This window comes from Suncus etruscus, chromosome 7 (genome assembly GCF_024139225.1).
Source record: "Suncus etruscus isolate mSunEtr1 chromosome 7, mSunEtr1.pri.cur, whole genome shotgun sequence".
Lineage (NCBI taxonomy): Eukaryota > Metazoa > Chordata > Mammalia > Eulipotyphla > Soricidae > Suncus > Suncus etruscus.
In genome coordinates, this window is record NC_064854.1 from 53,046,351 (window position 1) to 53,062,035 (window position 15,685).

The 15,685-nt window shown below is 51.5% G+C and overlaps 1 protein-coding gene across 2 annotated transcripts in view; it reads right to left on the reverse strand.

Moving 5' to 3' along the window:
* Nucleotides 1–15,474, reverse strand: part of C7H1orf21 (chromosome 7 C1orf21 homolog) — a 71,624-nt gene extending 56,150 nt beyond the window's left edge. The window contains exon 1 of one of the 2 annotated variants that reach the window (XM_049776632.1): nucleotides 15,435–15,474. The gene's annotated coding sequence lies outside the window, so the exon portion shown is untranslated. Of the gene's footprint in view, nucleotides 1–14,736; nucleotides 14,913–15,434 lie in introns of those variants that run through there. The other variant, XM_049776631.1, reaches the window with a different exon arrangement.
* Between the last annotated feature and the right edge of the window lie 211 nt (nucleotides 15,475–15,685).

Below are 15,685 nucleotides of genomic sequence, written 5' to 3' on the forward strand. Positions count from 1 at the left end.
GCCTTTCCTGCTGTCCTCACTCTAGCATTGCTTCACAATCTTGTCAGTGTTTCTCAGGCTTGGTGGAGATTCCCTTAGAGCGAAGGAGACTGCACTGAAGCACTGTCATCTCTCTCTTTCTCTCCTTCTCTCTCTCCTCTCTTCACTCTCTCCTTCCTCTACTCCCTCTTCTCTCCTCCCTACCCTCCCTCCCTCTTTCTCTGCCCTTGGAGAAGCCTGTGTTCTCTCTTGAGGACATTACTCTCTCTCTTCCTTATCCTCTCTCCCCTTTCTCAGTTCCTCTGAATAAAACCTGTTGTTTTTTGTTTGTTTTGCTTTGGGGGCCATACCCGGTGACGTTCAGGGGTTCTGGCTATGCGCTCAGAAATCACTCCTGGTTTGGGGGACCATATGGGATACCAGGATTAGAAATGTGGTCCATCCTAGGTTAGCGTGTACAGGGCAAACACCCTACCGCTTGTACCACTGCTTTGGCCCTGAATAAAACCTGTTTTAAAAACATTAAAAAGGAAGCATATCTTTTTTTTTTTTTTTTTTTTTTTGGTTTTTGGTTTTGGGGCCAAACCCGGCAGTGCTCAGGGGTTACTCCTGGCTGTCTGCTAAAAAATAGCTCCTGGCAGGCACGGGGGACCATATGGGACACCGGGATTCGAACCAACCACCTTTGGTCCTGGATCAGCCGCTTGCAAGGCAAACGCCACTGTGCTATCTCTCTGGGCCCAGGAAGCATATCTTAACCCCAACTTTGAATACTTAGCAGAGACCACACACACACAGAATCTCCCCCCACTAACCCCATGGAAAGGGTTTGGTGGGATGTGTATCCCACCTTAGCATGAGAGCCTTCTTATCCTACAAGTCTCCCCCAAGTAACTGAACCCTAAAAACTAACTGGAGGGTGAAAGAAATAGTGTAGGGTAAGACTATACTTGCACAGAGCCAATGCCAGTTCGAGCCCAACCAGGAGTGATCCCTGAATACAGAGCCAGAAGTCAGTCCTGCACTGTGGGGAAGGGCCCCATATCCCCCCCCCCCATGCAAATAATCAACTAGAAGGGCCAAGAAGACAGCTCCAAGGATTGGAGTGCATGCTTTGTGTGCAGAAAGCCCAAGTTTGACCATCAAGCACACCCAGGAGCCATCCCCAAGCCAGTGTTCTTCTGGGTACCCCCAGGGTGTGGCCCCCAACCAAATATCAACTGGAAACAAATTGATTTTTTGTTTTTGTTTTAGGGCCACACCCAGAGGTGCTCAGGGGACCCTAGGAGATGCTGGGAATCAAACCCAGGAGGGCTGTGTGCAAGGCAAGCGCCATCCTGCTGAGGTAAGGCACCAGTCCTGAAAAAGGCGCTGTAAATTCCCTTAGGCCAGGCTCTGTCCCCAGCTGAACTGGTCTAACTCTGACTTCCTCTTCCCAGGCTGGCATCAGGCTGGAGCGTGCCCAGCTTTTGTCTGCAAACAAATCCTTCAGCAACGTGGCATTTAGCGTCTCAGAGACTGACCTTTGTAGGAGGCATCTGGAGTCCAGCCCTGCTTCCAGAAACACTGTGGTGACATTGGTGACATTCCCCTCTTAATGACTGTTACACAGTTACCTTCCTTTTCCAACCTGCCATGGGCAAGGGAAGGTACCCCGCGGTCATGCAGGGCCATTCTGCAGGACACACAGATGAGCAACTCCCGGGGTGCTTGAAACCTGATAGGATTGTGGAGTCATGACTTTGCTCAGCACAAACCCCAGCAGTCAAGTCTGACGGCAAATCCAGAGGAAGTTCCAAGAGCGTGTCCAAATAAACCTTCTTGGCTTCTGTTTGTTCTTAGCAGTGGCCTGAGCCCGAAACTAGTAAAAAGCTGTGACGGACACTCCCCTGAAGACAGGTCCCCGCTTTGGACACACATCTATCTATTCCTGTGTGATGTGATGCTTGACGACATCCTTAAGGCCTTTTTTTTTTTTTTTTTTTTTTTTTGTGCATGATTATTGGAATCACGAATAGACACAGCCAACTGCGCTCAGGTCTTACTCTTGGCTCTCTCAGGGATCTCTCATGATGGGCCTGGGGACTACATGAGATGCTGGGGATCAAACCTAAGTCATGGGGCCGGGCGGTGGCGCTGGAGGTAAGGTGCCTGCCTTACAAGCGCTAGCCAAGGAACGGACAGCGGTTCGATCCCCCGGCGTCCCATATGGTTCCCCCAAGCCAGGGGCGATTTCTGAGCACATAGCCAGGAGTAACCCCTGAGCGTCAAACGGGTGTGGCCCAAAAACCAAAAAAAAAAAAAAAAAAAAAAAAAAACCTAAGTCATAAGCGTCCTCCTCAATGTCTTATTGCTCCCAATCAAGTCATTTCTGGAGACTGGCAGTGTCTGTTGCAAAGTAAAGAGTTCATCTGTTGAGGCAAACTCAGTGGACAGATGAGGGATTTGAACATACGACAGAAGTCCAAACAGACCAAGAACCTTTCCAGCTAAAACTTGTGACAAGGCAATGAAATCTATGTGACCCACAACCTACCCCCCACAACTGGCCCGCAGCACCCCACATGCCCAGTTGAAATCAGTTTGGAAAGTGCCTAGGGTCACTCACTTTAGTCACTTGCTAGTGACCATTTAGTCACTTGCTAGTGACTAAATCATCACCCCTGGAGTGACTAAAGGGAAATTCTTCGCCCCCCAAATTAGCCGCTTCTTCAAGCTGTTGGCTGCCCACTTCTGCACTTGCTCTTCAGCCCTGTTATCCGATGCCAAGATCGTGTCCTGTCCCTTCTCGCTCAAAGCTGCTGGAGAAAGGGGGCTCGTGGAAGTCAAGAAAAAGACCAAGAACTGAGGTTACCGATCAGCCACTCAGAGGGAGGAAAAGAGACCAGCAGAGCCAACAGCTCCTACATCTCGGAGTCCCCTCTACGTGCCCTGCCCTCATCAACCTGGCCACCCACATAAGCTGGGGGACGGCACCTCTTAGAGATGAGGGGCATTCGTCTCAGCAGGCAGAACATGAGTTTTGCATGCAAGGACTGGGTCTAATCCAAGAGAGCCCCCTCCCACCCCTCAGAGATAGGAGAAGCTCCTAAGCACCATGGGTGTGGTCCAACCCCCTAAAAGTATGGGGGCCCTGTGAGACACCCTAAGATCTTACTCTGCAAAAGGAGTTATTCACTGGAGCAAAGACTTCCGGCCAGAAGGGAGGGGTCACTATCCACAAAGACCCTCTTCTGGCAGCCCTGGGAAGCAACCCAGACCCACAATGAATCTCTTTATCCGGCCGGGTCCCTGAGAGGGAGGCAGAGCTGAGAGGCCACCTGCAGACCCCCCACCCAGCACACACCTCCCAGCCCCACAACTCCTTTATTCTTGCTCCCCAAGAAAGAGAGGCACCTTCCTCCTGCCTAAGCAAAGTTCAGTGTCAATTTTAACACAAGAAACTCACAAGCCCCCACACCAAGTCCAGCACACACATACATTCAAATACACTCATGCCACAGCCATTCATTCACTCATAGACACACGCTCACAGTCATACGTTCACTCATAAGTCTGTAAAATACATACACTCAGTCATACACACAAATCACTCACAATGTGAGCACCCAGTGTGAAGCAGATTCCTTTTTGTGGCTGTTTGGCATCATCTTCCGGGCAAGAAAATGACAAAGCAGCTGTTGAAGCAGCTGTTCACTGTCTACAGCCTGACTGCAAGGTGGTGGCAGGGACCAAACTCAGGATCTCACACATGCGAGACCTTGGTTCTGTCTCCTGAGTCATCTCCGTAGCCCTGGAGTGCAAGTCTCAAACCAAACCTGATGATCAAGGGCTGGCATGAAAATAGGTGTCCAGTCTGACACTGTTGTAGGGCAAACATCAGTTCTTGGAAAATCAGCTTAAAAGCAGAAAGGCCTATTTGGCATTTTAAAAAGAAAGACATAGGGGGCTGGAGCGATTAGGACAGCACGGAGGGTGCTTGCCTTGCAAGTGGGAATCCTGGGTTCAATTCCCAGCTTCCCCAAATTGTCCCTCCAGCCCACCAGGAGTGATCGCTGAGCAGAGTCAGCAGTAAGCCCTGAGCAAGGCTGGCTGTGGCCCCCAAACAAAACAAAACAGATTTGGCAACGTGACTTGAAATAGAGCAGAGTGACAGGACAGCAGGAAGGGATCTTGCTTTGTATTTGAATGGGGTTCGATCCTCAACATCTAAATGGTTCCCTGAGCCTACCAGGACTGATTCCTGAGTACAGAATCAGGTGTGGCCCCAAAACAAAAACCAAATCAAACCCCCAAAAACAGAAATAATATCATCAGTACACTGGGTGAATTAACAATAGATTATCAAATTACTTCTCTTTACAGTGTGGAATATATAAATGATTTCTACCATGAGCCCATTGGCTAAGTGCTTGTCTATCCCTTGGAAGGACATTTTCCAGAGTCAGTTCTCAAGCCCCGGAAGATGCAGGCAGAAAAGGAGACAAGTGTGGATCTCACAGAAAAACTCGACAAGGTAAAAACGTTGGAGAATGCTCCATGGTAAACGGGAGAAAAGCTCTCCAATATTACAGTTTAAGATCTCTAGCTTCATATACAGGGGTCCTTTAATCATATCAAAAAATGGACAAAAGCTACCAAGAGAGAAAATCACAGAGACCAAATGCAAATGGCTCCAAAGCATGAGAAAAAGAGCTTCAAGTGCTCAAAGGAAAACACAAATTCCAATGAAGTTTGGAATTGGGGAGCCTTCTCTGACCTGTAGATTGGTGGGGATGACAGAGTTTCAGCAGAGACTGTAGGTGTAAGTGATTCACATTCAAGGCTCCTCAAACTGGTGAGAACCAGCATGACAGTCACCCCCAAAAGGGACTTGAGGGCACAGGAAACAAAGTTGTGAATGCATTTCTCCCTTTGACCCAGGAGCCCAGTCCTTGGAAATCATGGAAAAAAGTACAAGGAGGAGGAATGGGAACATAAATTAATATTCAGGAGACTGCCAGGGCAGCTAGGGGGGTCTCCATCACTCCGCTGCCCCCTTCCTTTGGGAGAGAAAGAAGGCTTCAGCCAGGCAGGATGTTTGATTTGCAAATAAGCCCCCAGTGACAAAAACAAATCATCCCACCACAATGGAGAAATGGGGTCCCTGGAAACAAACCCCAGGCAGGAAGAATGAGTTGGTGCATTTATGCACTGGAAGATGCCATGAGAAATCTTTTTTTTCTTTTTCTGGTTCCAGGGAAATCGCTAATTAAGGCACAGAACCCTAAGTATCTGTCTTTTTTTTTCTCCCCCTGGAGTGAAGAAATAAAGCATTTCTACTCCCTCAACAAATAATGGGGCAAGAGCAATAGCACAGTGGGAAGGGCATTTGCCTTGCACACGGCCAACTGGGTTCGATTCCCAAGATCCCATATGGTGCCCTGAGCCTGCCAAGAGTGATTCCTGAGTGAAGAGCCAGGAGTATAACCCATGAACGCCACCAGGTATGACAAAAAAAAAAATAATAATAATAGTAATAACAACTGCACATATGCACACATGAATACTGACATGTGTCATGTATGCATGAATATGCAAAAATTGCACATTTACACTCTCTCCCTCCAAACTCTGACCAGTTGAAAGGACTAAAAGCATAAATAACCCACAGGCCAGGGTAACAAGTTTCTACATACTTCAAATCTGTCAAAAGTGATAAAGAGGGCCCGGAGAGATAGCACAGCGGCGTTTGCCTTGCAAGCAGCAAATCCAGGACCAAAGGTGGTTGGTTCGAATCCCGGTGTCCCATGTGGTCCCCCGTGCCTGCCAGGAGCTATTCTGAGCAGACAGCCAGGAGTAACCCCTGAGCAAAGCTGGGTGTGGCCCAAAAACCAAAAAAAAAAAAAGTGATAAAGAAAAATAAAATCAGTCTGTGTCTATTATTGCCCTATAAATAAAATATCATCTTATGGCCCCATAAATAGGACATCAACAGTGACTTGTTTCCATGTGAAAGAGATTCTCAGGCCAGAGGAATGGTACAGCTGGGAGGGTATTTGTTTTGCACGGGTTAAAACCGGGTTCAGTCTCCAGGACCCCATCCCATTTGGCCCCCCCAAGGCCCATCAGTAACTCCTGATGCACAGCTAAGAGTAAACCCAGAGCACTGTCCGGTGTGGCTTAAAAAGAAAAAACAGAAACAACAGGCTTTTCAGATTATATTTCAAGAATCTTCCACGGGTCAAAGAACCAAGAGCTTCAAAAGAAGCAGGGCACGTGACTAAAAGGCGTCACTGGTTTGAAAACGCACAATGCTTGGAGGGGCTGGCGGGAAGCATTGTGAGATGCTATCGTGCAAGCTCATTCTTCAGAGCATGGTTTAATATAGAGGGAATAAAACGGAGCATTCATTTAACCCACACAACTGCAAATCACTGATGCAGTTCACAGCTTCAAGAGACAAGTTCCAAGCATCCCAGGGCAAAAGAAAAAAGAAAAGCCCGTAGTTTCATAGCCCAGAGGGAAATGATCCATCTAGTTTGCGGGGTCCTCAAACTACGGCCTGTGGGTTACATGTGGCCCGCCCAGGACATTTATCCAAGGGTTTTTCCGCCACTTCCTGTCCTGCTTAGCAGCCAATTCATCCCTGGCCCTAAGTGCACATGTGTGGGATGTGCTCTGTACCCTCCAACTCCCCTCTTTGTCTCTTGACTCCTCTTCTCAGTCTTAGGCTGGGGTCCTCCCGACTCTCCCTCCAACAGTTTGAGGGACAATGAACTCGTCCCTGTTTAAAAAGTTTGAGAACCACTGTTATAGACTATCCTTTCTGCTTCGATTGGTGCATTTAGGGATTGAACCCTGGACCTCACGCATGCAAGACAGGAAACTTCCTGAGCCACAGGAAGGGAGGACACAGGACACTGGGAGGGGGCTGTCCCTGTCATCCTTGCCCCACTCCTTGGGTCACCAGCTCCCAGGAGAAGCCAGGGGTCTCCACATAATCTCAGGAAACTTCCTTCTGAGGGGCTCTGTCCAAAGTCCTGTGGGAGGGGCCAGAGCGATAGCACAGCAGTAGAGCATTTGCCTTGCATGCAGATGGCTCAGGACAGTCCCGGGTTCAATCCTCGGCATCCCATATGGCCCCCAGAGCTTGCCAGGAGTGATTTCTGAGTGCAAAGCCAGGAGTAACCAAGTGCTGCCAGATGTGGCCCAAAAATATAAAATAAAATAAAAAAGTCCTGCGGGAGCTTCCAGCCCTGATCAAGCTAAATACCAGGATTAACAGACACAGCAAACTGGGTGCAGTGACCAAGGCAAGAAAGAGGTGCCAGCACAAAACCCCAGGATATCAACAATTCAAATGCCAAGTTGAGAGAGAAAATATCCAAACAAGAGGGTGTTGTTCAAGAAAAGTGGAGGGACCAGAGAGATAGCACAATCGGGAAGATGCTGCCTTGCGTGTGGCCAACTCAAGTTTGATCCCTGGCATCTCATAGGGTCCGATGAGTACCACCAGGAGTAATCCCTGAGTGCAGAGCCACAAGTAACTCCACAGCACTGCTGGGTGAGAGGGAGGGGAGGAATGAAAGGGAGGAAGGGGAAGAGGGAGAAAGGGAGAATGAGAAGCAAGAAACAAGAAAAGGGAAAGAGAGAGGAAAGGAGGAAGGAGGAAAAGGGAAAGGGGGGGTTGGAGTGCTAGTACAGCAGGTAGGACATTTGTCTTGAATGTGGCTGACCCACATTCAATTCTGTCAGCCCATATAGTCCCTGAGCCTACCAAGAGTAACTTCTGAGCACAGGGCCAGGAGTAATTCCTGAACAATGCTGGTTTTTGTGGCACAAAAATCAAAAAAGAAAAAGGAAAAAATAAGGAAAGGGAAAGAAGGGAAGAAGAAAGGGAAGAAAGGAAGGTGGGCAAAGGGGAGAAAAAAAGAGAAATAAAGGAAGGATGGAAGGAAAGAAGGGAGGGAGGGAGGGAAATAATTTAGGGTAACAGTTGGTGTCTTGTACCAACAAACCCCAGTTCAATTTGAGGGGGTTACATGGTCCCCTGAGCACCCCTGGGAGTGGCCCCAACCAACCTCCCCCCTAAAAATTAAGGAATATAGGAGCTGCTCTGTGGGGTAGAAAAGAGGCCTGGCATGAATTCTGAATTCTGATTCTGAATGCCACAGCACATTAAGTAATACCAGAAGCCGATGAAGAAAAAGCAATTTTTAGGTTTGTGAGTCTCACTTGGTGGTGCTTAGGGGATCCTGCAGTGCCCAGGATCAACTCTGGGCTCCGCAAACAGGAAGCCTAGGATGCTTCTAGGAACTGGGGGGTAAGGACAGAGCAATGCTGGGGCCTCTGGCACCTGGTCACAGCCGACAATCTCAGCAAATCTCAATCTGCCTAACTTGAAAATGGGGACTTCAGAGAGGCATAATTTTAGGGACATTTGCTAGACCCCTTCACCGTCTGACACTTTTACCCTGCCTCTGCATAAATTCTCTGCCAGCCCCAGTTGCCAAGTGTCTAGCCCAGGTCAGCTGCTAGAGAATCTTCACTCACCTGGTCTGTCCACACCCAGGACAGTCCCATATTTAGACAATGTGTGTCCCAAGTTACCCTGCCCATGGCTGGAGCAACAGCACAGCAGGGAGGCCACTGCCCTTGCCCATTGAAAACCCAGGTTCGATCCCTGGTATCCCATATGATATCTCTGAGCCTGGCAGGAATGGTCCCTGAACAGAGCCAGGCATCAGCCTGAAAAATGGCCTTGTGTGACCTAAAAGCAAAAACCACAAAGGTGAACACCAGAGCCTAAAAGCTTAACTGGGTGGAGGGAGGAACTAGTCTGCAGCACATAACACATGGGCAAGAAGCTCAGGTCAAGCCCTGGCACCCCATGGTCCAGTGAGAGCAACAGCTGAGAAAAATCCCTAACCACTGCCTAGTATGGGCCCCAAAGCGGAATGAGAAAGCGAGTCAGTAAGTGAACATGAAAGCAGAAAAGTCCAGTCTCTGTCTCTGACCCTCTCTTGCTCTCTCCCCACATCTGCTGAGATGGTTTGTGCCAGCCAACAGGCAGAGGCAGGCACAAGCTGTAAAGACCTGAGGGTTGATGGGGAGAGGTGGGTGGGAGCCTGTAGGGAGGTGGTTTGGGGGAAAGTAGGGCGTGCCTCCAGGGCAGAGCGAGGCTGCCTCTGGGGGGACGGGCATCAGATCTGGAGATTGGGTCCCTTCCCAGGCAGCAACATGAACTCAAGGCCCAAGAGGAAATTAGGTGGGCAAGATGCACTTTGAGGCTGGAATCCCCAGATGCACTTTGAGGCTGGAAACAGAGTAAAGTCAGAAAATAAGGAAAATGAAAAGGATTTGGAGTCATGGGACATCAGGCGGGCGGGTGATCCCTGAGGCAAACCCCAGGGCACCCACAGTACACTGAGTCACACAGGGCAGGGCCTGCCTTGAATGAGAAAAATCCCACTCACTGGGCAAAGACCACAGCCATGGGCAGGAACAGCCCGAACTTGGATAGGGGCTATGGATCTAAGGGAAGGTGCCAAGTGAAAGGCCCCAAGCTAGAAGTTGAGAATGAGAAGGACACGTTTGCTGGGCAGGCTGTCTCGCCTCTCAAACAGGTTCCAACAATTCAAAAAGCCTACCCCTGAGGGCCAAAGAGATAGTCCAATGGGCAGCATACTGGCCTGGCATATGACTTAGCCAGGTTCCCCTAGTGTTGTCCCTTGAGCACCTCCAGGAGTAATTCCTGAGTGTAGAACCAGGAAGGAGTAAATAAGCCTTGAAGCATAGCCAAGCATGGCCTCAAACCCCCCCCCCAAAAAAATTAAAATATTATTGTCAACAATATGTAAGCCATTATGTTCAAAATAAAAATTATATTAAAAAAATTAAATCAAATCAAAATTCTACTCTGAGGACCAGAGGGATAGGAGAGTAGGGAAGGTGTCTGCTTTGCATGTGGCCAACCCAGATTCAATCCTCGGCACCCCATATAGTCCTCCAAACACTACCAGGAGTGATCCCTAGCAGAGTGAGGAGTAAGCCCTGAGCACTGTAAGGTATTGCTCCAAAAACAAAATAATAAAAAGAATAATAGGGGAAAAAAATCCTACTAGGGGGTCAGAGCAATACAGCAGGTAGGGCATTTTCCTTGCATGTGGCAGACCCAGGTTCAATCACCAGCATTCTATATGGTCTCCAGAGCCTATAAGTATAATTTCTGAGAACAGAGCACAGAGTAAGCCCTGAACACTTTGGGATATGGCCCCCCAAAAAAATATTTCCCCAGGACCAGAGAAATTGAATAAAAGTGAATTTCCTACTTCCCCAGGCCCAAGTCTATCCTTGAGCACCACCATGAACTACTGCTGAGCACAGAATCTGGAATAGTATGAGCTGCTGCGTGTAACCTAAAAAAAGAAAAAAACTCTAAAACCAAAAATTGTTGTTTAAATCCTACCCCAGGGCTAGGGAGAAGCTCAAGGGACTTGGCATGTAAGAGTCTCAGATTCCATCCCTGGCACCTCACAGTTCCTCAGCTAAATCAGGTGTGGCTCCCAAGAACCAAACGGCCAATTCTAATCTAGACATCATGCAGAGCTCAGAATAAACTCAACACTCATTTACTAAGATGCATGTCTATACTTAGCGCATTTGCAAGAAGTTAAGCCCTTTTTTATTTATTTTTTTTTTGACATATTACAGACCCAAAGGAATCCACTTTACTCCAATCCCATCTCTCCAGGAGGGCCAAACACTTTCTCAAGATCCTTCCAGATAGCACCCATTGCAGTGGACAGCACCTGGGCCCTGACCTGTTCACCTCCAAGGAGACACAAGTCTTGAGCTCATTACTGAAAAGCACCAGGCACTTGCACCACTTTGAGAAACCGCCTGCTGAGATACCTGGCCGCACCCCTTCAAGTTCTTTCTTGTTGCAACTGTAACTTGTCAAATTAAACTTGGGCAAGGGGGTGGCCCAAGCTAAACAACTGCCTGCCTGGAAAATATGCACAGACCTCAGGAACCTACCACTGCAGACGAACAAACACAGAGAAGAGTCCCCAAAAGTCACCAGCTGATGCTCGAAACGCAGAATCCCAGGAGAAACGCTTCCAAAATGCAGAACCAAATTTCTCGAGATCTGAGTCTCACAGTCAGCATGCAGAGAACTAATGAATGACCGTTGTCACCTCTTCCACAAGATGGTCAGCGCCAGGGACTCAGGGCCCCCATGGACTTGTCTGTGCCAGGTTGAACTGAGAAGTAGAGGATACTGAGCACGTGGTTCCTGGAGCTGAGGGTTTTGGTCACTGACCCTCCCCTATCCCTGGGAAGGCCCAGTATTCTCCATCCAATCAATCTCAGAGGCCTCATTCTATGACAGTGTAATCAGACCCCAGGCCAGTCCTGACCTGCTGACTTGGAGTGTTTACTCCAGGCTAAGTAGGTCCCTAATGCAATCGCTAGGCCAGTAAGGGAGGGGAAGGCCCTGTGGTCTTAAACCCTGTTGTGCATGCAGAAGTTCCAGTTTGATTCCCCTACTGGAGGGCTGTCCACCCCCCCAAGCCACTCCCACCCCATCCCTTGCCTCCAGCATGTCTGAGTCTGACCCCAAAGCCAAACAAAACTTATCAACTGGAAACCGTAGTGATAGTACAGCAGGAAGGGTATTTGCCTTGCACATGGCCCACCTAAGTATCCCCAGCCTTCTAGGAAGTAACCCAAGCACTACCAGATGCTCTGGTTCAAAAACAAAAATAAAATGAGATGAAAAGTATCAATTGAATCCAACACTAGGAAAACAACAACAACAACTGTTTCAAACTCTCTTCTACTATGGGTGAGGGACTTTAGGGGGGATCGTCTATGCAGTACTTAGGATCTGGGGGTTAATCCCTGCTTGGATTTGGGTTTGGATTCAGCCATGCTGGGCCCACTTGGGTCACCTCACTAGTGTTCAGGCCCCCCCTGTGGTACCAGAGCTCAAAGTTGGGGACTCTGAATCAGCCTCAGTATGCACTAGGACCTGGACATGGCTCATCTCCTCTGAGTCAGTCGTAGGAAAGATGTGCAATTCTGGACATGCTCCAGAATTCAAGATGCTGGCGGTCTAGGACCAGGACTCTGTTGTTCCCAGAAAGAACGATATGGACAAGGGGTGGGTGGGGCAAGCTCAAAGAAGGAGAGGATCAATAAATTAGTCAGAAAAGAAACTGCTTCCATTAACCATGGAATCTAAATTAGTGCCGGAGAACCTGCAAGGACAAACTTTTATTTTGTTTTGTTTTGTTGCTTTTGGGACCACATCCCGAGGTGCTCAATAAGGCCATATGGGGTACCTGGGATTGAACCCAGGCCAGCTGCCTTCAAGGCCAGAGCCCTCAATGCAGCTCAAGCCCCACAAGGACAAACTTTGCATACTAGGACAGACTCGAAGCCCACTGGGGCCTTTTTTCCTGGCCTGAGCAGAGACCAAGTGTGAAGACAAGTCCCCCACATCCCCCACATCTTCTCATCCAACCGCTACTCCCCTGGCAACCCTCCTGAGCATTCCCTAACACCACCCCGCATCCCAGTTCATAGGACCAGCAGGAAACATTAGGGAGTGCATCTTGTTACACCACTGGGGCTCCCCGTTTCTCAAAACATATGGGTACAGGACAGAGACTAAGTCCATGTTGTCACTGCACATAACATGGATCTCTCCAGCACACTCCAGATGTGTCTACTGGCTTTCCTGGTGAAGTGCCTAATTTTCCCCAAGAAATAATTCATCAGCCAGAAGGCCCTACGGTGGAAGTCAATCATAACCCCTGCGTGGATTACTGGCTATATGTCTGACATGGCTGTGACATTATATATCTCTTTTATTTATTTGGCTTTGCCTCCCTTGCTAAACTACAGATATTTGGCTTCAGTTATCCTGCAATCTTGCGGAAATTTTCAGCACCAAGACTGCTAAATTCCCCCCCTGGCTAGTATATTTGCAACTCAAAGGTTGAGCCAAGCCAGTTCCCAGCAACTTGCTTTTTCCAGCTCTCAGCTTCAGGGTGCTATACTATAGCTTCTGCCTTTCTTGAATTCTACTTTCTGGAGGCTTCGACTTCTTGCAAACCAGAACACCTCCGTCTCCCGTTTCGCCTTACTCTAGCAAAGCTCTTTCTCACCTACATCGGGTAGTTATTTGATATTTAGATTCTAGGGTCCTGTACCATTGTGTTGTCTGTCCCTCCTAAGGATCCTCTGCCCTTTTTGTCCCTGAAAATACATTGCATACCAGAGTTGTGCTTAAAATGTCATCAGCTGAAAAGTAAAGTTTGTCTCTCGTCTCATAGACGAGGGTCCCCATACAATGCATTTTGAGTGGTCTCAATTATTTCATATTCGTCCGCTCGTGTACCCGTTTTCCTCTCGTGAAAGTACTATGACCCATGAGAATTGCTGAGACGAAACACGTCCACAGCACATGTTGAGGTCTCAGCCAGACTGTTGACATGCTCTAGGGACACTCCACCCAGGGGCAGACTTATGAAGGAGGTGGGGCTCCCCATAAACAGTCTGTCAAACTCATAGTTCCCTTGAGTTGGCATGTCCAGTCCATGGTGCCCACCACTCTTTGGAAGGGGGCACTGCCCAGTTCCACCCAAGCTCACCCACCCTAGGGCTGGTGTAGGAGAGAAATTGAGTCCAGGGGCTCATCGTGGTGGTCGAGGCAATGAATTTGCCACAACCCCCACCCCCATCCACAGTCTCCTTCGGAAAAAAAAAAATAATAATAATAAAGCACTGGTTATTTAGTTGGGATCCAGGCGCTACTACCAGCTGCCGGCCCCTGAGTTTTGGTGATGGGTGAACTCTGGCCACTTCGCAGCCAATCCCCCCACCCCGGTGGCCCCAACCCAACCCCCCTGCAGGCCGGCAGGGTTGTCATCGCGGAGATCGCTGCGCGAGGAGGGACGGAGGGACGCAGACGCCTCTGGCCACCACGCAAGCAGGCTCCGCAACCGGGCTCCGAGCTAGGGAGCGTCCCGCGGTCCGTGCAGACGTGCCCAAGCCCATGCCGGGGGCCCCAAGGGAGGAATGAATGGGCCAGGGGAGGCCTCCAGCTCCTCCAAGCACAAACACAAAGTCGCGGGGCGGCAGGCAGCCCCTCCGTGGAGGAAGGGGTCAGGGGTACGCTCTGGTGTGTGTGTGGAAGGGGGGGGACCCCATTTCAACAACTGCCTGCAGCGGGGGCAGGGAAGGGGCCTCCTCTCCCGGGAGTCTGGCCACGAAGAAGCCCAGCTTCAGGGCGCGAGCACGGGAGGAACCAAACAGCGGGGGATGGGGCCCCCCAAAGCACCCAACCCAGCGCCTCCACGTCGCCCCCAGAGGTCAAAACTTCAGAAATCCCCGGGGGATGCCGGCGCCCCCCATATAATATAAAAGCATATCCATCAGCCTGGAGTGGAAATGATTTGGATTCCGAATTAGGGGGTGTCCGTTCAAGCTCGGCCTGGGGTGCAGGGCTGCAGAGAAGAGGCTCAGAGGCTGGGGGTACGTGAGGAAAAGGTCTGGACACTATGAACCCCCCCTTGATTTCTGGAGATCCCCACCTCTGCGGCCCAGTCCCCCCCCCCCAAAAAAAAATAGATCCACAGAGCGCCCGCGCAGCAAGGCTCCATCCAGAGCCACCCCCCGCGGCTCGGCTCGGCCCCAGCAGGCCCCGTCCCAGCCCCAGCGCTGGGCGGGCGGGCACCCCCCGCAGTCCGGCGCCCCGCTTACCTCGTCTCGCGGGGGGCGCAGCGCAGAAGGTGCCACCTCCCGCCCCCCGCCGGCCCAGCGCGCCGCGCGCTCTCTCGCTCGCCCGCTCGCTCCCTCCTCCGCCGCTTCCTCCGTCTCCCCGCGCCGGGGCCCGGGCGCCCCCACGTCGCGGGGGCCCTTCGCGCGTGCCAGCCGAACCCCCCCGCAGCCGGGCCCGGGGCGGAGCGTGCGGGCGGCGCGGGGCCAGCGCTCCAGGCGGGGCGAGCGCGGCGGCCCCTCGGGCAGGCAGAGCGGCAGAGCAGCCGCGCCCCGGAGCGCCCCGGGAGTGGGCAGAAGCTGCGCGGGAGCCGGCGGCGGGCGGGCGGGCGGGCGCGGCGAGGGAGGGCGGCGACGAGCGAGCGAGCGAGAGAGCGAGCGAGGAGCGGGCGGGCGGGCGAGGGAGGGGACCGGCGCGGCGCGGCCGTCACTCACTCACTCACTCGCTCTCTCTCTCTTGGGGGGCGGGGGCAGCCCCGACACTCCCCGCCGGCCCGGCCCGGCCCGCCCGGCCCCGCGCGCGCGCGAGAGGAGCGCTTCCTCCCCGGGGAGGAGCCTGGATGCGGCGCGCCCGGGGTGCGTGGGTCGGTGGGAGGCGCTTGTGTCTCTGTGCGCGCGCCCCCGAGTCTCCGGGACCCCCCCCACCGCCCATCCCACTTGGGCCCGTGCATCTGTGCACGCACCCGTGTCTGGGGGACCCTTTGTGCGCGCCCCGCGTCTGGAGCCCTGGTGCATCGGTGCCAGCGCGCGCGTCTCGGCGGGGCCCCTTGTGCGCGCTCGTGTCTGGCCCTGGTGCATCCTCCGTGCAAGCGCCCACTGGGGTGGGGGGGGCTTGTGCACGCGCCTGTCTGGCGTCTGTTTGTGTGTCCGTGCCCGCGCCCGCGTCTCAGGAGTGGGGGCCCCCTTATGCGCGCGCAGTCTGCGTGGGCGCACC